General features: G+C 39.9%; 1 pseudogene; it reads right to left on the bottom strand.

The window, feature by feature from the left end:
• Positions 1-3,215: 3,215 nt before the first annotated feature.
• Positions 3,216-16,876, bottom strand: LOC122696791 (annotated as a pseudogene).
• Between the last annotated feature and the right edge of the window lie 9,807 nt (positions 16,877-26,683).

Genomic DNA, 26,683 nt, shown 5'->3' with positions numbered 1-26,683 from the left:
ACTTTATTTTGCGGGGCTCCAAAATCACTGCAGATGGTGACTGCAGCCATGAAATTACAAGATGCTTGCTCCTTGGAAGAAAAATTATGACCAACATAGACAGCATATTAAAAAGCAGAGACAGAACTTTACCAACAAAGGTCTGTCTAGTCAAAGCTATGGTTTTCCCAGTAGTCATGTATGGCTGTGAGAGTTGGACTATAAAGAAAGCTGAGCACCGAAGAATTGATGCTTTTGAACTGTGGTGTTGGAGAAGACTCTTGAGAGTCCCTTGGACTGCAAGGAGATCCAACCAGTCCATCCTAAAGGAAATCAGTCCTGAACATTCATTGGAAGGACTGATGCTGAAGCTGAAACTCCAATCCTTTGGCCACCTGATGCAAAGAGCTGACTCATTTGAAAAGACCCTGATGCTGGGAAAGATTGAAGGCAGAAGGAGAAGGGAACAACAGAGAATGAGATGGTTGGATGGCATCACCAGGTCGATGGACATGAGTTTGAGCAAGCTCTGGGAGTTGGTGATGGACAGGGAAGCCTGGTGTGCTGCAGTCCATGGGGTTGCAAAGAGTCGGACATGACTGAGCAACTGAACTGAAATGAAAAATCTCATTAACATCACGGCAAGGGATTTTGTTTGCTCGATTCCTTGCTAGTTTTATTTCTTCAGTGTTTTGGGGTTTTGGTGGTGGTAGTGATGGTGTGGGAGGACTGCCAAGCTGATATTAAAAGTTCACATGTAAATACTATAGTCTTAGATTGGCCAGTAAAATTTTGAAAAATTAGGAAAAAAGCTGGAAGAAATAAATACAAGATAATGAAAGCTATATGAGTTAATGTTGTGTTATATATTAATCTAGGGTTGTGTTGGCTCAAGTATAGACAAACCGCACAACAGAACAAAAAAGAAATTCTAGAAACAGAGCCCCTCACAAATACAATGCTCTGGTCTGTAGTGAGACTGCAGAGCAATGGGGGAAAGAGGGTCTTTTCAATGACCCTCAATGACCTAGGGCCACTAGGTCATTTGAATGTCTATTTAAGAAAAGTTACTGTGACACATACTCAAATGTCAATAAAAACCAATTTCAGATGGATTGAACAAATTTAGTAAAATTTAACATTGAAGCAAACCAGGCCTTGGATTTCAATTGCTGGATAATCTAAATTTCTTTATCAGATATACTGCTACACAGATTGTCTATTTTGAGTCAATTTTGGTAAATCATATAGGATAAATCATATGGGCTTTACTGGTGGCTCAGAAGATAAAGAATCTGCCTGCAATGTGGGAGACCCGGGCTTGATCCCAGGATTGGGAAGATCCCCTGGAGAAGGAAATGGAAACCCACTCCAGTATTCTTGCCTGGAGAATCCCATGGACCAAGCAGCCTGGTAGGTTATAGTCCATGGGGTCACAAAGAGTCGGACACAACTAAGTGACTAACACACTTTCATGTGGTAGATTAAAGAAGACTACAAATTCTTTGGCATTTATCTCATGAAGACATAGATTATATATCCCTTCCCCATAAATCTGAACTGACCTGTACTCCCTTAGATCATTAGAATGTGATGGAAATGACTCCACACAAATTTTGAGGCTAAGTTTGACTTCCCTCTCTTGGGAGTCTTAAGCCATCAGGTAAGACATTTGTCTTCATTGCTGATGGGGCCACATGGGACTTCATGCAGAGGGAGAGTGTGTCCAGTGTCCCAGAAAAGCCTCCGGAGGACCCCAGGCCCAGTCACTGTCTGATTGTAGCCACGTGAGATACCTTCCATGAAAACCACCCACTAAGCCCAGTCGACTCCCTGAACAGAGAACAATCCTCAAACAGCTCTAGTTTTAAGTCACTAAGTTTGGGATGATTCGTTACACAGAAATAGATAATAAAATGTAATGTTTTTCAGTGAATTTCATCTAAAATATCAAATCCACTGGCACAAAATTCTTTACATTGTCCAGGTCATGGGACAACAGACTAGTTCCAAATAGCAAAAGGAGTACGTCAAGGCTGTATATTGTCACCCTGCTTATTTAACTTATATGCAGAGTACATCTTGAGAAACGCTGGGCTGGAGGAAGCACAAGCTGGAATCAAGATTGCTGGGAGAAATATCAATAACCTCAGATATGCAGATTACACCACCCTTATGGCAGAAAGTGAAGAACTAAAGAGCCTCTTGATAAAAGTGAAAGAGAGTGGAAAAGTTGGCTTAAAGCTCAACATTCAGAAAACTAAGATCACGGCATCTGGGCCCATCACTTCATAGCAAATAGATGGGGAGACAGTGGAAACAGTGACAGATTTTATTTTGAGGGGCTCCAAAATCACTGCAGATGGTGAGTGCAGCCATGTAATTAAAAAACGCTTACTCCTTGGAAGGAAAGTTATGACCAACCCAGACAGCATATTAAAAAGCATAGACAGTACTTTACCAACAAAGGTTCATCTAGTCAAGCCTATGGTTTTTCCAGTAGTCATGTGTGGATGTGAGAGTTGGACTATAAAGAAAGCTGAGCACCGAAGAATTGATGCTTTTGAACTGTGGTATTGGAGAAGACTCTTGAGAGTCCCTTGGACTGCAAGGGGATGCAACCAGTCCATCCTAAAAGAAGTCAGTCCTGGGTGTTCACTGGTAGGACTGATGTTGAAGCTGAAACTCCAATCCTTTGGCCACCTGATGCAAAGAGCTGACTCATTTGAAAAGACCTTGATGCTGGGAAAGATTGCGGGCAGGAGGGGAAGGGGACAACAGAGGATGAGATGGTTGTGTTAGGGGAAGCACACTGATTGAAACCGCCCACCCTGGCCAGGCACCATAGTAACCATGTGCATGAGTTGTTTTATGACAGGAGAGCCTGATAAGGAACACGGAACTAATAAGCCACCACCAATCGGAAGAGTTCGGGAAAGGTCAAAAGGAGACACTGCGTGTCCGTTCACTTCCCAGAATCCCTCTCGCTAGTATCCATCTTGGCTGAGTGATGCCTGTGCCACCAGGAAGGACTCTGAGTCAGAATGATTGGCCAAAGACCACCCAGAAGCTAATCCCATCACCATAAAACCCGAGACTGTGAGCCATGCGGCAGAGCTGTTCTCCTTGGTTTCCTTACCCTCCTGCTCTCCACCTGGGTGCCCTTTCCCAATAAAATCTCTTGCTTTGTCAGCACATGTGTCTCCTCAGACAATTCATTTCCGAGTGTTAGACAAGAGCCCAGTTTCGGGCCTTGGAAGGGTCCCCCTTCCTGCAACAGTTGGATGGCATCACCGACTCAATGGACATGGTTTTGGGTAGACTCCAGGCATTGGTGATGGACAGGGAGGCCTGGCATGCTGCTGTTCAAGGGGTCGCAGAGAGTCGGACATGACTGAGTGACTGAACTGAACTGAACTGAGTATCTTTTTAATGTCTGAAGGCTCTTTAGGAATATTTTTGCATTCTGGATATTAATAATTTTAATTTAGATTTTTTCCCTATTTTTAGCAGCCTTATAGGTGATTTATTTTTAAAAAGTGAAAGAAAGAAAGGAGACCTTCTAGTTCTATTCATTTTCTTTATCATGCATTTAGTTTCAATTGCATTAATTTTCTCTTTATTATTTCATCTCTTCTATTTTTTCAGTTAAATTTTCTTTTCCCAGATTCTTCAGTTAAAAGCTTAGATCTCTGAATTTTATATGTTTTTATTTTCATATAAATATAAATATATATTTATATTTTAAATCTATAAATTTCCCTCTGGAGATTGCTTTGGTTGTATATCACAAATTTTGGAAATATATTTTAACATTCCAATAGTTTTCTAATTTCTCATCTAATTTATTCTTTGATAAGCTATGGATTATTTAGAAGTGTATTACTTCACTTCCAAAAACTTGACTATTATCTCAACTAAATATTCCTAATTACAGAATACAGAAAACTCAAGATAAAACAGAAAAATGAAGCAAAGAAATTTACCAGACCCACACATGACTGAAATTCAGGAATAAAAATCAAAACTGTGATTGAATCTTGACGAAATTCTCTTGTTGGGGCTCAGGGAAGTCTGTCCCCAAATATGGCACAATGGTATATTGATTATTTTGAATTAATGTTACTTATGAAGTGGCTAACGCAAGAGAGACACTCTGACCATCCTTTCTGTCTCCCTAAAAGCAGGATATAATCTCTCATGCAAAAGATGTGATGGGGACAAAATAGATGATTAAATAGTTAATCCCCCTAGGGGACTGAAAGTAAAAAATATGGGAGACCCCTGTAAGTTAATGATGACTTGAGAAAGTAGGTTCGCTTAACCACAAAACCAAGCAGGCTTGCTTAGCAGCAAAACCATGCAACAGTAGCCTAAGACATGTCCCCAAACAATAAAACAGTGGTGGTATAGGACCCACATCCTGCCCAGTAAGCTCAGGAAGTTAATGATCCCTAGGACATGCTCTCTGCACACATAAAAAACATTGGTTTGTAGACCAGCTTGACTACGACTACCTAGGGACAAGAAAACTCCCCCGCTCAACCTGCAGGAGGAGCTAATGATGAAAACAATATGTCTACCCAAGAAAGACAAAGAAGGTCTTCTCCCCCTCCCCACTTTACCTTTGATTATAAAATCGTAGCTCAGGAAGTTCTTGGGTCGGTCCGGGCATGTCTGGCTCACCGCCTTGTAAACCTCACAGGTGTCCTATGAAGATAAGTAAATCACTTCCAGTTTTCTGTATTCTGTAATTAGGAATATTTAGTTGAGACAATAGTCAAGTTTTTGGAAGTGAAGTAATACACTTCTAAATAATCCATAGCTTATCAAAGAATAAATTAGATGAGAAATTAGAAAACTATTGGAATGTTAAAATAGACTTCCAAAATTTGTGATATACAACCAAAGCAATCTCCAGAAGTAAATCACTTCTTATTTACCACTTCGCTCTCTCGCTGAATTCTTCTCTGCACTGAGACTTAAACGACTATGGTACCAGAGCTCTTCGGAGTCCTCTGAAATGACAACAATCAGTTCAGATGGACACCCTGCTTCTGGAAATAAGACACACTTAGCACCAGAGACAGGAATTCAGACTAAGAAGCCCATATAAACAAACTTCGTTGCTTCTTTAATTTACTACCTCAAGACCAAACTGCCTTTAGATTCTTCACTATTGCAGCACCAAAGCTAAGTTTCTTTGTCCTGTCAATTACTCACTAATTCATTTCTTTGTCTAAAAAGCTTAAAAGCCACCTTCTCTGGCCACTTCTTAGATCCTGTTTCTATCAGACCTTCATGCACTTGAGTTAGAATTAGTTTCTTTTTCTCCTGTTAATCTGTCTTGGGTCAACTTTATTATTAGCTCTGCCAAAAAGAACTCAAGAAGGATAGAAAGGGAAATTCCCACCCCCACTTTTTTTTACCTTTTTTTCCTTGAAAGCAGATGCTTCTCATTCCACGTCTATTTGAGAAAAACTCTGTAAAGACATGTCAGTAAAATGTATTCAGATGGAAGGGAGGCTCTCAGGGTTGAATACAAAAGGGACCAGGAAAGAATGAAGATAAAGTACTGCCTTCAGTACTGAGCTTTCCAGGCCAAGGGGCAGGGGCTAAGGAAGCTATCAAGAAAGATACTTTCTGCAGGAGCAAACTTGCAGAATCTCTTTGTGGATTAAAAGTGCAGGTAACACTTCCATGCTGCAGAACAGCTGAGACAGACGGTTTTTCTTCTTATGAGTGTCATTATATTCACTTCACTTTAGGAGTCCTGCAGGAGACAAAGGAGAGCGTTGTTTTATTAATTCTACAGCTTCTTTTCCCCTCCTCCAAAGGGTCTCATGTTAAAGCAGTACTGTAAGAAGGGGAAAAAATTTCTAAATCTCCCTGAGCCAAAGCTACTTGAGAGAACTGGCCTTTTATTAAGTGGCAAGAAAGAGTTTAGAATTCAAAATCTTTCTTATTATGTCTGCCTCCTGTCTTGTCATCTTTATGATTAATTCTAGGAGACCAAGTTGTGTGTGTGTGTGTGTGTGTGTGTGTGTGCGCGCGCATGCACACACACTCGTGCCCTCACACATGCTCAGTCATGTCTGACTCTTTCCAACCCCAGGGACTGTAGCCCCCATCTGTCTGTTGTAGGAAGGGGGACCCCCTTCCAGGGCCCGAAGTTGGGCTCTTGTCTAACACTCGGAAAAGAATTGTCCAAGGAGACACGTGCTGACAAAGCAAGAGATTTAATTGGGAAGGGCACCCAGGTGGAGAGCAGGAGGGTAAGGGAACCCAGGAGAACTACTCTGCCGCATGGCTCGCAGTCTTGGGTTTTATGGTGATGGGATTAGTTTCCGGGTGGTCTTTGGCCAATCATTCTAATTCAGAGTCTTTCCTGGTGGCGCACGCATCGCTCAGCCAAGATGGATACTAGCAAGAGGGATTCTGGGAAGTGGACGGACAGGTAGTGTCTCCTCTCGACCTTTCCCGAACTCTTCCGGCTGGTGGTGGCTTATTAGTTCCGTATTCCTTATCAGGATCTCCTGCCATAAAACAACTCATGCAAATGGTTACTATGGTGCCTGGCCAGGGTGGGCGGTTTCAATCAGTGTGCTTCCCCTAACATGTCCATGAAATTTTCCAGGCAAGAATACTGGAGTGGGTTGCCATTTCCTATTCCAAGGGATCTTCCCAATTCAGGGATCAAACCCGCATCTCTTGCGTCTCCTGCATTGGCAGGTAGATTCTTTACCACTGAGCCAGAGGCCAAATCTATCTTTAAAAGAGGATTAAAGGGTATTACCTGTTGGCTGAAGTCCAAAGTGTCCATGGAAACAGAAAGGAAGATATACATATTTACAAGATATGGAGGCAATTCTGTTACCAGATTCAATGTCCTCACACCCAGAGCCCCATCTGAAATTTCTCTACACCACAACCCACACCACATGATGTCAGGGCAGAAAGGAGAGCGACACTGAAAACTTGTGATCCATGAAGCTTCTGCCACACAAATCCAGTATAATGTCATCACCCCGGGTCTCTTCCTGCATGTGTCCCAGGATCTCCACCCCACATCACCAAGCATTTCCCTTATAGCTACAGGTCATCACCTCTTATGTTTCAACTATAAGTAATCAAGGACTATTGATTTCTGGATTTCCAGGATTTCCAGGAAATCCAGAAATCAATAGGGGAAATAAAGGCTTTATACAGTGTCACTGAGACAGAGAACTGAGCGAAGCCATCTTTCTTCTTTTCAAAAAAAAGTCTGTGGCTGGGGTCTCAGCTGCAAACAGGCTCCTTACCTTTCTGATTCCTGAAATGGGTGAGCAGCCCCACCTCAAGGAAGAGCAGACCCAGAACAAAGCCCCCTGTTCCACTCATCATCTTACTCTGAGCAGAGTCAGACTATGCCCCTGAGAAAAGAAGCTAGTTTTAGTGATTTTTATCTGAAACCCAACTTTGCTAATTGAGACTCTGAGACTGAGAGCTTCAAGAATGAGGGAGGGCAGCTGGAAGAACTAAAATAACTGACCACTGCTAGAGAAAAAATTTAAAAATCACACTGAGTAGCTACAAGGTTCAGGCACTTACTCTCTTAAATATCACAGCCCTGACATAAGGCCACATGACCTCAATGTCGTGATGGATGAGAAGTCAGGGATTGAATGAAATTAAATATCTTCTCTTAGGTGACAGAGTAAGGTTGGACTCTTCTCAAGTCAGGAAAAGTCCCTACATTAGACAGGATGTGCCCTTCAAACAACAAAGAACTCAGAGCAACAGTATTAGAAGTACAAGCCCAATCTAAGGCAGGGGACGGGTGCCCAGGGTCATGCAGTGACCATGACTTGAGATTTCATGGAGCTTCAGATTGGGGACATCTGTTTTCTCCTTGTCAGGCAGAATTGTCTCCCTCAGGGGTAAAGGTATTTGGAGAAAATATCACAGGATAAACTATTAGAGGATTTCTATCACAGAATAACACACGGCTCCCCTAAAAACCTCAGCTGAAGGACGGGAGAACAAGGAGCAAATGAACCCATGGTGTAGGGAAGCAAGCCCCCTCCACGGTGGGTGAGGAGCTTATGAGATCAGAAAGCTTCTCACTCCATTCCACTGTGATAGGGCTCTTCTGGCTGGGGCGCTCCACTTGGCAGATGTAGACCTCTCCACTCTGAGGAACTGGTTCAAGCATCTCCATGGTCTGGAAGGTCCAGTCTCCATTCTGGATCAGGCCTGTAGAGATCACCCCAGCCTCCTCTTCATGACCGTTCCAGAACCACCTGACTTCAACGTGGCCCAGATAGAAACTGTTCACAGAGCAGACAGGAGGCTGTGGTGCTGCAGGGGCTGGGTCTTTGCAGGATACATGGTCACTGTTGGTGCCCCTAGGAGAGAAAAGGCAGAGGGAATAAGTGAGGGAGACAGAGTGACTCCCCCTGGCTGCCTTTCTGCCCCCAGTCTCTAGTCCCATGCTCGTCTTGGCAGACCTCTCTGAAAACTGGCCATGTGACCCAACAGGAATTAGAATCATGAGCCTAGACTTTAATTCTTACAACACGGGACTGTTAGACTTCAGAGAGGTGGAGGAAATTTATTTTGTTTTGTTTTTTCATAGCCCCAAAGAATTATTCATTATTAACTGATGTGTTTATCAATCTTTGCAAGGTATTTAGGGTTGACTAAAAAATTAGTCACAACCTGTAAGTAGAGAGTTATTTTATTTGGTAGGAATGTTAAGGACTCTGAGCCTGGGGAATGGCATCTCAGTGGCCCTGAGAAAATTGTTCTGAGGAGGTGGGAGAGGGAGTCAGGCTATATACAAGTTTACAACAAAGATGACAGGCAGTCTAAACATCAAAAATTATTGTTAAGTAAGGAAAACCAGGTATCAAGTTAAGGAATTCAGTGTTCTTCTATGTATGGGAAGATGCAAGAATCTGGGATTATTGAAGTCATTCCTTTCATATGCATCTCTGCTATCTGGGGCCAGCATCCTGCATATTTACAGAGATATTTTTCTGTTTCGTAAATTCCCTTTGAGCCTTCCCACTTACACTGGAGGGCTGAAATAGCTGATGACTGTGATATCCTTAAGTTCCTTGTGTAGAGAGTGGCACTGTTTGTCAGCATGGCTCAGAAATTCACGTTTGAGGGGCCAGAATTGCAGATAGCTGTTACATTTCTTGCCCACTCATATGGCAGGAAATATTTCATTTCACAATAACATATTACTAAATACATGATTTCTGGAGCCAGAGTGCCTGAGTTCAAACACTTGCACTGCTTTGCCCAACTATAAATGGGATAATAATACTAATTAGTGTATTAGGGTTTTGTGAGGATTAATGCACCTAAAACAATGGCTGGAACTTAGTCTTCAAAATACTTTAGATATTTACTATCTTCTTTTACTTCAGGAGAAAATGTGATTCAGAGCAGTGTGGGTAATTGGGGAACAGCTTGAGATAGATGGGAGATGGAAAAAAATTCCTGAGAATGCTACGCTCATACCTTAGAACACCCAATAAAGTGAACTAACTCTGGGAAATGGGAATAGACAAAGGTGATTCTGAAGCTTTATGAGTTGAGTCCCAAGAAAAGCCTGAGCTCCGAAGGAGAAGGAAAAGAGCAAATAAAGTCATTTATTAAAAAAAAAAAAAAAACCTGAATTACACTCAGTTGATCAATTTCTCTCCTTTGCAAAATGAAGTGAAAGGGTAAGTCTTAGTCGTTCAGTTGTGTCCAACTCTTTGCAGCCTAATGGGCTGCAGCTCTGTCCATGGAATTCTCCAGGCAAGAATACTGGAGAGGGTAACCATTCCCTTCTCCAAGGGATCTTCCCAACCCAGAGTTTGAACCTGGGTCCCCCACATTGCAGGCACATTCTTTGCTGTATCAGCCACCAAAGAGGCCCCCTTTGCAAAGTAAGCAGTCTTTTTACTGAACTTATCATTTTCTAACAGTCTCTCTTTCTTTAAGCTGACATTTGAGGTCAGGGTAGAGTCTGAGATTCATTAATATGTGTGTTTAGTGCTCGAGACAATCCCCACACCACCAGCAACAGTAAATACAATTATTACTTTTTTAAAGGTGAAAATTGTTGGGAAAGCGTTTTTACAATAACACAAAATGGCAGATTTAAGATTGACAGCAAATTTTCAATAATAATTTTGCAGTAATTTTATTAAATATAAATGTTTAAATTTCTGACATGGAAAATAACAAACAGAATCAAAATATAAACTACAAACAAGATAAAATACTGAATTGAATACCAGCAAAGTGTTTATTATAATGCTAGAGAATCCATAAAACCACTGAGAAAAACACAAAGATCTAAGAGATAATAAACTTTAGATAATTCTTAAAGTTGTAATAGATGTTTGCCAATAAATAGGTGAAAATGTTCAGGAACCTTAGAAATTAAAGACATATAAAATAAAAACAAAATGATATAAAATGTCAACTATTTGGCAATACTGAAAAAGATCTAACAAAGGGAAATGTGAGGCAAAATATTCCCACTATAAAAAGAAGCAACATTAAACTACTTAAATACAACTAGCATTATAAAAATAGTAACATCAATATGTTAAGTCAGTTAGTTCAGTCATTCAGTGGTGTCTGACTCTTTGTGACTCCATGATCTGCAGCACACCAGGCTGCCCTGTCCATCACCAACTCCCAGAGCTTGCTCAAACTCATGTCCATCGAGCTGGTGATGCCATCCAACCATCTCATTCTCTGTTGTTCCCTTCTCCTCCTGCCTTCAATCTTTCCCAGCATCAGGGTCTTTTCAAATGAGTCAGCTCTTCGCATCAGGTGGCCAAAGGATTGGAGTTTCAGCTTCAGCATCAGTCCTTCCAGTGAATATTCAGGACTGATTTCCTTTAGGATGGACTGGTTGAATCTCCTTGCTGTCCAAGGGATTCTCAAGAGTCTTCTCCAAAACCACAGTTCAAAAGCATCAATTCTTTGGTGCTCAGTTTTCTTTATAGTCCAACTCTCACATCCATACATGACTACTGGAAAAACCATAGCTTTGAATAGACGGCCCTTTTTCTGCAAAGTAATGTCTCTGATTTTTAATATGCTATCTACGTTGGTCAGGGCTCTTCTTCCAAGGAGTAAGTGTCTTTTAATTTCATGGCTGCAGTCACCATCTGCAGTGATTTTGGAGCCCCAAAACAATAAAGTCTCTCACTGTTTCCATTGTTTCCCTAACTATTCGCCATGAAGTGATGGGACTGGATGCCATGATCTTAGTTTTCTGAATGTTGAGCTTTAAGCCAACATTTTCACTCTCCTCTTTCACTTTTATCAAGAGGCTCTTTTGTTCTTCACTTTCTGCCATAAGTAAAAAAAAAAATTATAATTTGGGAAGGTGATTTCAAAATCATTTCAACATGTAAAAATAATACATCCTAAGAAAACCAAAAAAGGAAGAAAGTTAGACCTAAAAGACATCTCAGAAAGACTGGCAGGCGATTCTTTACCCCTGAGCAACCAAGGAAGCTCCTACCTTCTAAGAGCATAAAATTCAATGAAAGTGATGCACAAAACCCAACCACAAGAGGATTAATTTTACACAGGAGTCAGAAATGTCAAAAGAAAAGTGTGGAGTTCTAGAACAAAGAATAATTACATTAGAGTGTTATAAGTTCCTAAAGAATGACATTTAAAGATGTGCGCTAAAAGGTTATGTTGATATGAGCCAGAGGAAGAGGAGGTGCGTGTATGTCTGGGGGCAAAGGGAAGCATATTTTAGGTAAAGGTAATAGCATGTGTAGAAGTTTAAAAGAGATGTACTTCTCCATGAAACCAGAAAAAATAAAAATAAAAGCAGTTCATTGAAGCACAGAGATTGAGGATGGAGACTGAAAGATTCCATTAGAAAAATCACAAGAACCGAGTGCTTAAAAGCTTGTAGGTGATGTCAGAAATTTGAACTTATGCTAAATGTAAAGGGAAACATTTGGAGAGTTTCAAGGAGATTAAAACCGTGATCCCAATACACTTCTACCTTTTCTGCATTTCCAAATCCAGAAAACCATATTTCTCTTAAAACAACAAAAGTACTTTGTACAGAACTTGTTTAGCAAATCTGACCTGCTGGGGTGCATACTAAGTCACTTCAGTCGTGTCCAGTTCTTTGCGACCCTATGGACTGTAACCCTCTAGGCTCCTCTGTCCATGGGATTCTCCAGGCAAGAATACTGGAGTGGGTTGCCATACCCTTCTGCAGGGGATCTTCCCACCTCAGGGATGGAACCTGCGTCTCCTGTGTCTCCTGCATTGGCAGGTGGGTTCTTTACCACTTGCACCACCTGGGAGAAGTCAAATATGTCTCAGGTCTCTTACAGGTTACATGTGCTTCTGCAGTTTTAATATACATTTGTTAAGTAAACATATATGCATAAATATATACACATATTTTATGTTTTGTCTTTATGTTTAATTGAATTGTGAAAATGTCAGGAAGAGTTAAACAACTCTTGTTAAAAGTGCAATAACTAAATGAAGCCATCTGATAGTATCAAAGGAAAGAAAAGTAGAATTACTGCAGAAATTTAAGGCATTTTCCTGAAAACTATTTGTGGCTGTCACCACTATTTATGACTTGTAAGTTGTATGTCAAGTTGTTGAAAGTTAAGAAGTTGTGATGATCAAACACTCGTGAAATTTTGAAAAATATTGCACAAGGCAAGAGATGAAAATGAAGATCTTGAACTTGAGTTCATTGAGGGGATTCAACAAGAAAGTGATGAATTTATGCAACTGCCTGGTTTTGTTTTGTTTGGGTAATGAAAAAAAAAACAAACCATAAATAGCCGTATTAAAAGATAAGTATGCATATAAAGTATGAGTCTAGAATTTTTAGAAGCAGCACAGCATAAGTAAAGTGTGGTTTCAATCTCTACACTACTGACATTTGTACCAGATAATTATTTGTGATTGTGGGAGTGAGGGCTGTCTGCACGTTGTAGGATGTCTACCATCATCCCTGGCTCTACCAACTAGATGTCAGAAGAAACCCCTAGTGTGACAACCAAAAATGGACCCAGGTATTGCCAACGGTTCCGGTAGGAAGGGGAGGGAAACAGGCGGGTGGGGGAAGGGAGGGAGGAGAGCCCACTGACCACAACTGGTATAAATGAACCAACCTGAAAAATAATCTGTGGTCAGAAAAAAAAGCCACTGTTGATTATGGTTCAGCGGAGAATTACATTTAAAAATCTGACAATATTTTATCTGTTGAAAATCTTCACCCTATGTGAAATTTCTATTTTTCTTTTTTAGGAATCCTATCCTGGTGGAAAACTATTTTTTCCACAAAATAAATTTGTTCAGGACAAAGGTTTACCAATTTCTTTGCCTTGCCAAGCAATCACCAAGTCATATAATTTATCCTTCACATCATATCCTCTCTTAATTTCTCTGCCACTGTCCACTACTTATCCATAGTGGAAAATTATTATAGCCACAGGCATTTCATTCCTCTTCAATGTTCCAGCTAATTCATATTCTAATTTGGTCTCCTACTCCCAAAAATGCAAGTGCATCAGATTACCAGTCTTGCACAGATGTAGAACTCTCTGTAGTCAAGTCCTCTCAGGAAGGGGGAAAATAATAAGAAGATGACATTCTCATTTAGACAGTTTACAAAAAAAAAAAAAATGCAAGTCCCCAGACTTTAAGACCCTCACTTAGAAACGATGGCAGAGAGAAGGACACACTTGATCAGAACAGGCACATTTTACCATGCAGAAATTCTCTAAGTACCTTCTTTACAGATAAGAAAGTTAGATTTTCTTTTTAATGGGTGAAGTTGCTGTTCACTGTAGCACTGTTAGTCCAGCTCAGGTGTCCAACTTAAGGTTGCCAGATTTAGCAAATAAAAATACAGAATGTCCAGTGAAATTTGTATTTCAGATAAACTATCATTGTTTAGCTGGGATTCAGATTTAATTGGGCAGCCTGTATTTTATTTGTCAACCCTAGCCCAACTTACTAATAAAATCTCAGAAGGAGCATATTGAATGGTTTTCTGTGTTCTTCAACACAAACCCAGGACAGTCTGCACATAGTGTGAACCTTGATGGAGTTTTTCAAATAAATGCAAAATGATCGTATATATTGGAACTAGCATTCCTTGCATACTCCTCACACACTAGTACAGGTGAACCTCAGAAATTTTATCAATAATTCAGACTTAATTAAGCCACTATTTACTAATCATAGTTCAGTTCAGCTCAGTTCAGTCACTCAGTCGTGTCCGACTCTTTGCAACCCCATGAACCGCAGCACGCCAAGCCTCCCTGTCCATCACCAGCACCCTGAGTTTACTCAAACTCATGTGCATTGAGTCAAGAAACCCAAGCTACAGGATTAGGAAGTGTAATTTGGAACATGAGCTCGTCCACTTGGGTTTTTAACCTAAGTTAAAATATCCAACAGCCTAATGGATTTAACAATAGTATGCTCCTCATAGGATATTGTTAAGTGTGAAATTATTAATAAATAGTGACTCTTCCTAGTGCTGATCATGTAAATATTCAATAAATATACTGACATTTTAATTTTATAACCCTTAAGAATGCAGGCTCAGAAGATATTCTTATTTTTTAACTTCCTGAAGTGAATAACATCTTCATCGTCATTTGACTTCCTCTCTGACCTCAACTTATTTCACCCCTTAAACTGCTTGCTCTGCTTCAGCCACTCTAACTTTCTTTCTGTCCTTAAACACAATAAGCATCTTCCCACATCTGGCCTTTCTCCTGTTCCCTTTTCGGGAACACTTCTCCCTTAGCTGCTTCATGTGACTGCTTCTTCTCCTCATTCACACCTCAACTGAATGTCTCTTTGTCAGGCAGAGCCCCCTAGACACCTGAACTAAAGTTGGATGAATCCCATTTTCTCTGTCCCATAACACAGATTTTGTTTGTCAGAGCCCCATTGCTCACTGAAATGTTCTTATATTCACTTTGTGTTGAAAACTTACTGGATTGTCATCTTTCTCTCCTGTCATTAGATAAGTTCTATTGATGACAGAGGATTTTCATATCTTATTCAAATAGAGTTGTCTGAGCCTAGAACAGAGTCCAGAATAGAGCAGTTGCTTAGAAAAATACTTTTGGTCAAAATGAACAAACCCAAGATTCTAGGAACTGATCTTTGCGAGAATCCTGGAAAGCAATAAAAGGCTCAGGGCCAGCACTCTTTTATTCTAAAGGCATATTACATCCCTTCTATTTCCTGTGAGAAATTCAGACAAATTTCTTCTTTCTCCACCTACTAGTTGGAATAAACATTCACAGGGAGGAAATGGTCATTTTAAGAAAGAGGGAGAGTTCACTATGATTTAAATAGCTCAGTGAATCTATTATAGTGCTGAGGGTCTGTGCCAGCTTTGGAGATTTTCAAATCTGGTGATGGCATGGTTGGGAAAAGAATAGGAAGGAGTTAAAAGTTGATATAAGCAGACATAATTGATTAAGGGAAACAGAGGACATGATGTCCGATCTTACGAAATGTGGGCCTGAGACTCCAAGAGGCTAATGAGTTCCCTCAACTTGCCTATTGGCTTTCAGCCCAATGGGATGGAAACAACCTTCACACTCTCTGTACCCTGTTCAGGACACATGGCTTGCCCTATGAAATGGCTGGTATTTGACTATCTATGACCTACACAATCAGAATTTCACATAATTTATTCTATACTCATTGAATTATTGGATACTTGTATGCTCAGGTTAGAGAAAGGGGAGATATAGGAGAAACTGATAGTATAGAAAGGCTCAAAATGGATTCATGATGGTTCCTAACTTGTGTTGGGTTTTCAGAAGATGCCTTAAGTTCTTTCAGGCATCAAAAAACACTCCATAGATACTCCTTATCTACATGGTCATTCCCGGTACTAAGAAACACTGCTTCAGCCCCAGGGTACTTTACCCAAGAGAAATAAGGAGAAAATTAACTCTGCCAAAGAACATCTAGTAAAAGGATTCAAGTTTTTATAAACATTGGGGTTTGGGGAAAAAGGAAAGAGGATAATAGGGGAGGTCCCTTGATACATCCTCCCACTGGGAGAGAGAGCATCATTCACAGATCCCGTTGAGGACATAACATGATCTTTTAGAACAAGTCTCCCGGGTAACTCAGCTGGTAAAGAATCTGCCTGCAATAAGGAGACCCTAGTTTGATTCCTGGATCAGGCAGATGCCCTGGAGAAGGGATAGGCTACCCACTCCAGTATTTTTGGTCTTCCTGGTGGCTCAGATGGTAAATAATCCACTTGAAATGTGGGAGACCTAGGTTTGATCCCTGGGTTGGGAAGATCCCCTGGAGGAGGGCACAGCAACCCACTCCAGTATTCTTGCCTGGAGGATCCTGATGGATGGAGGAGCCTGCTGGGCTACAGTCCATGCGGTCACAGAGAGTCAGACATGACTGAGCGACTAAGCACAGCACAGCACTCCCTAATTCTTTAGATCTGCCATAAAGTCTTCCAGGAAACTTTCCCTTTTTCTTGCACAATTCAACATAATAAAGAGAACTACTGAATGAAAAATTATTTTAACACTATTGTTTTTAAACTTTCTCAAATACCTGAAGAGATGGGATGCAAGGCTGGAGATGCAAGACTCCTTCATTGGAGGGGAGTTGAGAAGAAATAGAATATAGATATGGTGGCTGTGTATGTCACTGTCATAGACAGGGCAAATATTCAGGAACTGTTTGTTGTAGGTTGGAGTCACAATCTCTAAGAGACATGGTCTGGATATAGAGACTAAGGTACTCTTTCTTCTCCCACACTACAATAGCTCACCACCCAAGGTGGGCACTTACATTGGGTCTCCCTGGCCCACGCCAAGAGAGGGCTTGGCCCCATCATCACTAACAGAGCTGCCATCCAGGAGTCTCTGGAGAAATACCAACATACCATGCTGGAGGACAGGAAAGGAAAGGGTAAGGAGAGCAGGTGAGTGTCACTCAGTGAGGACAAGAACCCTCCCTCCATCCATATCCCAAGTAACACCAATCAAGAAACTCATTTCTTTTTTCCTGGATTTGGTGATCTCAGTGTTGGACCTAATCATCATCAGTGATCTATGACATCATCAGTTGCTGGTCATAAATTCAGTATGAATGTCCTTCTCTGAAACTTAGACTTTTCTAAACCTGCCCTGTTTTGGTGTCTGCAGGGCAGGAATAGAGACGCAGATGTAAAGAACAGACAACATCAGTCCTCTGTGATGACCTAGATGGATGGGATGGGGGGCATGGTGGTGGGAGGGTGGGCCATGAGAGAGGGGATATATGTATACATATAGCTGACTCACTTCATTGTACAGCAGAAACTAACGCAACATTGTAAAACAATTATACTCCAATAAAAAAAGGGGGGACTTCCCTCGTGGTCCAATGGCTAAGACTCCACACTCTGAATACAAGAAGCCTGGGTTTGATCCCTGGTCAGGAACTAGATCCCATGTGCTGCAACTAAGAGTTCTCATGCTACAAACAAAAGAACTCACCATCCACAACAAAGATCAAAGATCCTGCATGCCACAACTAAGACCCAGGGTGGCTCAATAAATACATATCTTTTTTAAAAGATTGTTCTTAATTTAGTGCTTTAAATGTTTGATCTGGTTGTATCTGACACGTTTTATCTGGGCCCATATTGAGAGCCAGCTGTGCTCCGTATTTGAGCCTAAACAGCATTCATCTCTCTTGCTTGAGGATATAGATATTTCAACAAAAATACGTGTGAGTGTGTTTGGGAGCTGAAGTGCTAAAGAGCAGATGATTGCAATTTAGGAGAACTTTAATCTGATCCTTTTTGCACTTGTTGTAGATTTGGGGAAATTACAGTTGACATGAAGGTACTGTGACCTTTCTCAATACTGAAAAATGCTATGATTTTGTGGACGCTTTAAGGAACACCATCCCCTGGTAACTGGTGATGTGACAGAATTACAGCTGCTGATTAGAGTATAGTCTGTACTTCCTGACAGGAAACGATGTCTTTCATAAACTAAAGGAAATGGAAATTTAGTCAGTAACTTAACTCGAGTGAAAAAATTTCCCAGGTTTGTCTCCTGATGCTGTCCAAGTTTAGTGGCACCTCCAAAATATTCATAGAAAAAGAGGTTTAGAGTAGGTGATCTGTGTGGAATGGAGGATCTTGAAGGTATCTCTGTAGCATTTAATCTAAGAATATGCTAAGGCCAACTGTCCTGATCAAAGTTTGCAAGAGGCTGAAAGATCAATAAAAGTCAAAGTCAGCTGTTGGTGCACTTTTGCTTTAGAAGAATTAATAGAGAATAGAATCACCATGTTAGGCGCTCAACCATGTCCTACTCTTTGCCACCACATGGACTATAGCCCACCAGGCTCCTCTGTTCATGGAATTCCCCAGGCAAGATTACTGAAGTGGGTAGCCATTCCCTTCTCCAGGGGATCTTCCTGACCCAGGGATCAAACCCATGACTCCTGCATTGCAGGCAAATCCTTTACCATCTGAGCCACCAAGAAAGCCTGTTAATGTTTTATGTAAAAACAAAAAACAAACACAAAAAAATGTGTTCAATTCCTTATTCCTGGCTCCCATTAGGATTTTTCTTATTTTATTGGGAACACGTCCTCTTATTATTCACCTTCTCTTGCTTTATACCAAGAAAATATATAAGAATATGTTGCTAATTAGTAAATAGAATCCTATGAAAAAACTATCAGTTATATCCTTTGATGTAGTCATAAAATAATCCATGGGGTTGCAAAGAGTCAGACACGACGGAGAAACTAACACTTTCATTTTACACAGCAGAAGTTGAACAGGACTACTTCTCCCTTTGTCTTTAGAGCGGAAAAGCCCTAGACTCTGGCCTCCCACCCCCACCCTCTTCCTCCCCTCTCCATAGCAACAGGTCCTGTGACTCAGGAGATCCCCACGCTCCATTCAGAAGTGCCCCAGGTGACATCGCTAGCGACATTGGCAGCAGCGAGGCACCAGTGACCCAGGAGGTACAGATGGCCAACACTTCTGACAGACGCAGTAAAGTTGCCAAATCTCAGATACAACTAGAGGTAGCGCAGGTAAACGAAACCAAAAAGCTGCGATATAGCGCCACCTACTGGAATACACAGAAAGAACTCTAATTTCTAAAGGGAGAATCATTAGAATTAAGGTTTTAAATTTTTTTGAAGTTTTACCTAAAGAAGAAACGTGTTACTTCAGATTCACCAGTAAAGGAACAACCCATCAACCACCATGAGGAACCACTGTTACATGTTATCACAGAGAGAAAATGACAGTTCTTCAGGAACCAAACTTAAAGTCATGGACTATTGTGATCTGATAAGAGAATTCAAAATAGCAAGCTACAAGAAAACCCAGAAAGCCAGTTCGGCGAGCTCGGGAGTGAAATTAATGAACAGAAGGAATATTTACAAAAGAGGTAGAAACTCTCAAAAAAAAAAAAAGAGAGAGAGATAAACTGAAATTCTAGAGCTGAAGAAATCAATAAATTAGGTGAAGAAAGCATTAGAAGCATTGGAAATAGAGCAGAGCACATGGAAGAGGGAATTAGTTTAAAGAGCGAAATCTAGAAATAATACAAGTGGAAGAGGAAAGAGAATCAAGATCTAAAAACAAATGAGGAAATTCTATAAGAACTATCTGACTCTTTTGCAAGGGAATAATTAGGATAGTGGGTATCACAGAAAAAGAAAAGTGGCGGGGGGAAAGTAGAGAATTTGCTCAAAGAAATAATAGCTGAGAAATTCCAACTTGGGAAAGGAACTGGATATGCAGGTCCACAAAGCTAAGAACAAATTTAATTATTTCAATGTGAAATCACACATTATATTAAGCCTCCCAAAAATTAATGACAAAGAGAGAATTTTAAAGGAGGCCAAGGAAAAAGGACGGCATATGCCAAAGGAACCCTCATTAGACTCTCAGCAGATTTCTCAGCAGATACTCCACAGAAAGGTGAAATGACAAACTCAAAATTCTGAAAGGTAAAAACTGTCAGTCAAGAATAGTCTAACCAGCAACGTTATCATTCAAGTAAGAAGGAGAAATAAAGGCCTTCCGAGACAAACAAAAGCTGAAGGGGGCCCAACATAATCCTTATACGAGATGTTAAAAGTGCCCTTCTACCTGAGACAAAAAAGGCAAAAATACACAAAACTTTAAGGAAATGATATATTTACAGACAGAATCAGAAAATTGCAACTCTTTATCACACAGATTTTTAAACAGTTATAGTATGAAGGGGAAATGGAGAAAAAAGGCAGTAAAAATAGCTATAGCTGCCTCAATTTGGTAACAAGTTCACCACTTGGAAAGGGACATTTTGAGATAAGAGAAACATAAGAGAGGATGAGGAGAAGGATGGAACCTGTATGGACAAATGGAGATACAATGATATCAGCAGAAAAAGGACTATTTTATCTGTAAGACATTTTATATAAACCTCATGGTAACCATATGATGTAAATCTAGAGCAGAGATATGAAACAAAAAAGAGGAAACTGAGAAAAACAGTATGCAAAACCAACAAGCTAAAATGGCAGACAGAAGCACCAGGAAAAGGAAGTATAGAGCAGCCAGAAAAGATAAAATGTTGGTACTGTGCTCAGTCACTCAGGCGTGTCCGACTCTGTGCGACCCCACGGACTGGAGCCCACCAGGCTCCTCTGTCCATGGGATTCTCCAGGAACAATTCACTAAGAAGACATAACAGTTAATGATATATATGCACATAACATTGTTGTTTTCTAGTCACTAAGCCGCATCTGACTCTTTTGTGACCCCATGGATTGTAGCCCACCAGGCTCCTCTGTCCACGGGCTTTCCTAGGCAAGAATACTGAAGTTGGCTCCATTTCCTTCTCCAGGGGATCTTCCCGACGCAGGGATTGAACCCATGTCTTCTGCATTGGCATCTGGATTCTTTACCACTGAGCCACCAGGAAAGCCCACACAGTAACACAGAAGTACCAAAATACAGAAACCAAATATTAACCTATCTAAAGGAAGGGATTGACAGCAATACAATAACAGTAGGGGACTTTAACACCCCACTTATATCAATGGATAGATCATCTAGACAGAAAGTCAACAAAGAAACAGTGGCTTTAAACAAAATATTAGGCTAGATGTAAAGACATTTCATCCAAATGCAGTAGAATACACATTCTTCTCAAGTGCACATGGAAAATTTTCAAGAATAGACCATATGTTGAGACTAAAAAAAGTCTCAATAAATTTAAGAAGATTCAAATTATAGCACATATGGGGCTTTCCAGGTGACACTAGTGGTAAAGAACCCACCTGCCAATTCAGAAGAGGTAAGAGACACTGGTTCTATCCCTGGGTCAGGAAGATTCCCTGGAGGAAAGCATAGCAACCCACTCCAGTATTCTTGCCTGGAGAATCCCATGGGCAGAGGAGCCTGGAGAGCTATACAGTCTATAGTGGGGCATAGAGTCGGAACTGACTGAAGTGACTTAACGATGGTATGAAAATAGAAATCAATTACAAGAAGAAATCTGGAGAAGTCATTAATATGCAGAGACTGAACAACATGCTGATAATAGCAGATGGGTCACTGAAATCAAAGAAGAAATTTTAAAAATACCTAAAAATAAATGAAAATTTTAAAATGAAATACCAAAATCTTTGGATGCAGTTAGAGAAATACTGAGGGATACTTATAACATTATAGGCCTAACTCAAGAAACAAGAAAAATCTCAACTAAACAATCTAACATTACACTTAAAGGAACTAGAAAAAGGACTTCCCTGGTGGTCCCGTGGTTAAGACTCTGTGCTCCCAATGCAGGAGGCCAAGGTTCAATTCTTGGTCATGGAACTAGATCCCACATGCCACAACTAAGATCGTGTGCAGTCAAATAAATAAATAAATATTCTTTTTTTTTTTTTTTTAAGGAACTAGAAAAAAGAACAAATGAATCCCAAAGACAATAGGAAGCAAATACTAAAGATCTGAGCGGAAATAAATGAAGTAGAGACTAAAAAGGCAATAGAAAGGATTAATGAAACTGAGAGCTGGTTCACTGAAAAGATAAATAAAATTGACAAATCTTTTTTGGTAATTGACAAATCTTTAGCTAGACTTACTAAGAAAAAAAAAAGGAAAGGATCTTATACATAATATCCAAAATGAAGGAGGAGAAATAACATCAGATATCACAGAAATACAAAGGATTATAATAGAATACTATGAACATTGTACGCCAACAAATTGGACAACCTTGAAAATAAATTCCTAGACTCATGCGACTTTCCAAGATTGAATCATGGAGAAATAGAAAATCTGACAGACCAACTACTAGGATTAGAGATTGAAAGAGTAATTAAAAACTTCTCAGAAAACAAATATCTAAGACCAGATGGCTACACAGGTGAATTCTACCAAACATTCAATGATTTAATACCTATTCTTCTCAAATTATTCTAAAACATTGAAGAGTAAAGAATGCCTCCAACTCATTATATGACCCGACATTACCCTGAGAGAAAAACCAGATATGATACACACAAAACACACACACACACACACACACACACACGCACACAATTATAGGCCAATTTCTGTGATGAGCATACAAGTAAAAATCCTCCACAAAACATTAACAAACCAAATACAACAATACATTAAAAGGATCATACAGCATGATGTGGGATTTATTGCAGGGATACAAGGATGTTTCAACATCTGCAGATCAATCAATGCAATACACCACGTTAAAAACTGAAGGATAAAACTTATGTGGTCATTTAAAGAATTACATGAAAAGCACTTGACCAGATTCAACACTGGTTTATGATGGGTCTAGAAGGAACAGAGCTGAGCATAATAAAGGTTGTATATATGGCACATTCACAGTTTACCTTATATTCAACTGGAAAATTTCTAGTAATTTTATAAATATGTGCAAATACCACCACAATCCAGTTTTAGAACATTTCTAACACCTCCAAAGGTTTCCTGTTTATAGGTAGTTTTCACTCCATTCCAAGCTCTAGAGACCCACTGACTTGCTTTCAGTCTGGCAGTTCAGTTCAGTCACTCAGTCATGTCTGACTCTTTACAGTCCCATGAACCACAGCATGTGAGGCCTTCCAGTCCAACACCAACTCCCAGAGCCCACCCAAACTCATGTCCATTGAGTCGGTGATGCCATCCAACCATCTCATCTTCTGTCGCCCCCTTCTCCTCCTGCCTTCAATCTTTCCCAGCATCAGGGTCTTTTCAAATGAGTCAGCTCTTCGCATCATGTGGCCAAAGTATTGGAGTTTCAGCTTCAACATCAAACCCTCCAATGAACACTCAGGACTGATCTCCTTTAGGATGGACTGGTTGAATCTCCTTGCAGTCCAAGGGACTCTCAAGAGTCTTCTCCAACACCACAGTTCAGAAGCATCAATTCTTCAGCACTCTGCTTTCCAACTCTCACATCCAAACTTGACCACTGGAAAAACCATAGCCTTGACTAGACAGATTTGCCTTTTATAGACGGCTTGTGTACAATCCTATGACAATTAGTCCTTTGTGTTTGACTTATTTCCCTGATAATAGTTCAGTTGGTAAAGAATCCTCCTGCAATGCAGGAGACCCTGGTTTGATTCCTGGGTCAGGAAGATCCCCTGGACAAAGGAAAGGCTACCCACTCCAGTATCCTGGCCTGGAGAATTCCATGGACTATACACTCCATGGGGTCACAAAGAGTTGGACACAACTGAGCAACATTCACTTATTTCCCTTAGGATATTTTTGAAGGTCATCCATTTTGCAGCATGTATCATAAATTCTTTTAGATGTTTTTCACTTCTTCTTTTTTTATTGCTAAATAGTTTTCCATTGCATAGATACAGTGCAATTTCTAAGATTGTTTCCAGTTTTGTGTTATAACTACTAATATTGCTATGAACAATTTCATGTGTGTGTGTGTGTGTAAAGTATCCATTTTGTTTGAAGGAATGAGTTTGGGTTATTCTTGACAAACAACTTGAAACTCTCTGTATTAATCTAAACCTCAAATGTCCAGGGATCTAATTCTGGACTCATATAACAAATAATAGGGCTTCCAAGGTGGCACAGTGGTAAAGAATCTGCCTACCAATGCAGGAGATGCAAGAGATTGGTGTTCGATCTCTGAATCCTCCTCAAAAAGATCCCCTGGAGTAGGAAATGGCAACCCACTCCAGTACTCTTGCTTGGAAAATTCCGTGGACAGAGTAGCCTGGTGGACTAGAGTCCCTAGGGTCACAAAGAATCAGACATGACTGAGCAACTGAGCACACACGCATAACAAATAATAAATCAATGCAAAAAAGTGCTTAATAAAATAAATGTATAATAGATTTTAGCATTTTAAAAAGTAATTCCTCATTACGTGTCCTTTAAAAAAAAATTCTCCCAAAAATATAGTTTTCCTCATAAAATTAAGAGCCAGCATATACTCTAAAATCAAACAAGCAATCCTGCTTATTTGCTTTTGGGGTGGAAGGAAGTGGCTTATGGCTGGTACTTAAGTCTCAGTGCTAAAAAAAAAAAAATCCCTGAAATGACACTGTTATTTAAATACCTATCATCCTTCATGAGGCAGTTACAAAAAATACAGTCGAATAGTACCAGACATTGTATTTCCATACGGTAAAACCATCCTCCTCACCTCATGGAACATTTCTTTCTCTTAAAAAAGAAAGATAATTTTAAACGTCTCCTTCCCTTGTGCATCAGAGGAGGCAGACCCACGTCACAAAAGGTGAGACGTGATTTATGTGAGCTGCCATCGTCATCCATGATCCTCCTAATGTATGAGGAAGTGGGTCTGCTGGGAACACTAAGGGAAAAGTTTGGTTGCTTCTTATAAAACCACATGAGAAGCAACAGTTCTCTTTTCCTGGCTTTCAGATCATTGTTGATGCCATTGGCCTGATAAATTGACCAATTCTGGAAATTCCCTACCTTGGTCTATCCGTTATGTGAGATAATAAGTTAAAGTAAAGTAAAGTTAATTAGATTGGATTCTTCTGCTACTAGTAGCAGAAAGTGTCTTCATAGATATATTCATACTATAGACTTTAGTTCTACCTTGTAATTTCACACAACAGGTCTCAAACAAAATGAAACACTTATTTATTCAAATCAGAGAACAAAATGACAATAAAGTTGCAACCTTGGGATCAAATAAAATTTATCCCAACTGTATGCATATGGCAGACATGATTTATCAAATCTCTGCAGGATGATAACCTGTTTCACACAAATAACACATAGTGTAATTAACATACTCAAAACAAACTTTGAATTTGCCTGAAAATAATAGATGTGCAAGACTGTGAAGAATTCAACAATTACTTTGAAATAAACTTCTGAATCTATTACCTACTGTTTTGATTTAATTTGAGTTTGAAATTGACTCTTCAGATGGAATGGGCTTCCCTGATGGCTCAATGGGTAAAGAACCCGCCTGCAAGGCAGGAGACACAGGAGACGTGGGTTTAATCCCTGGATCTGGAAGATCCACTGAAGGAGGAAATGGCAACCCGCTCCAGTATTCTTGCCCGGAAAACATGGACAGAGGAGCCTGGCAGGCTACAGTCCATGGGGTCACAAAGAGTTGGATACGAGTGAGCATACACATTGACTTCAGATGGAATACAATAGCAGAACCCTCCATCTTCTTAAGCAATTTAATTGCCTAAGCCTGAGCTAGGAGAAAGGCCTTAATTCCTTCTATCATGGTGATTCCTTGAGCTAGGAGAAACCCCCATGGTTTCTGGGCTTATCCAACTCTTTTATGTTATTAAAGTCTTTGGAACTTAAAACTATATACTTACTTACAATTATAGTTCAGCAATCTTTCATGCAAGGGTCAAAAAATTTTTTATTTACTTTTCTAGCTTGCTTTCTATCATATACTTTTGGCCAAATCTGTTTGAATCATTCCAGTTTGCTTTTAGTTTTTAAGTATCACTTTGTTAAACTTTTAATTTAAGCTTATTTTTATTACATAGAATATTTGAACGTTCCTCTAGTTAAAACTATTAAATGAAATAAATTTTAAAAAGTCTGACTTTCATATTTGTCCCCTTTAATCTATTCTCTCATTTGCCCAAAAGACAGTAATTTTTTTAAAAAGTTCTGCCATTGTTTCTATTTACAAATGTAAGTAGATGATAGATAGATATTCTCTTCCTCTATCTTAATTTTTAAAATGTTATATACTGTACAAATCTCCTAAACCTACTGAAAGTACATTTTGGGAATTATTCTAGAGTAGGGAGTCTCATTTTTCTTCCAGTTGTAGGATATTTTTTTGTTTGGGTGAACATCTCTGTATTCATAAATTTTCTTTTGTTTTTCAGAATTGTCTCTGATTTCTGCTAAGATAAGATCCATACTGGATTTTCCTGTAACAGGCAACAATTTATCACACACTCTGGGAGGACTCAGAAATGCATATTTTCCACTAGAGTTGTGGCTTTGTCTTAGTGACCTTCTGAAACCTACTTACAGGGAAGAATGCACCCCAGCCAAAGCACCAGCATGTCACTGATGTTTATCTGAGAGATAGAAAAAGATTTAAATATTAAAGCCCACTATTAGTCTAATTAAAGAGGAGTTCAAGGAGTGAACTAACCCAGGATTAGA

The sequence above is a fragment of the Cervus elaphus genome, chromosome 7 (assembly GCF_910594005.1).
Source record: "Cervus elaphus chromosome 7, mCerEla1.1, whole genome shotgun sequence".
Lineage (NCBI taxonomy): Eukaryota > Metazoa > Chordata > Mammalia > Artiodactyla > Cervidae > Cervus > Cervus elaphus.
This window is presented reverse-complemented; position numbering and strand designations above follow the sequence as displayed.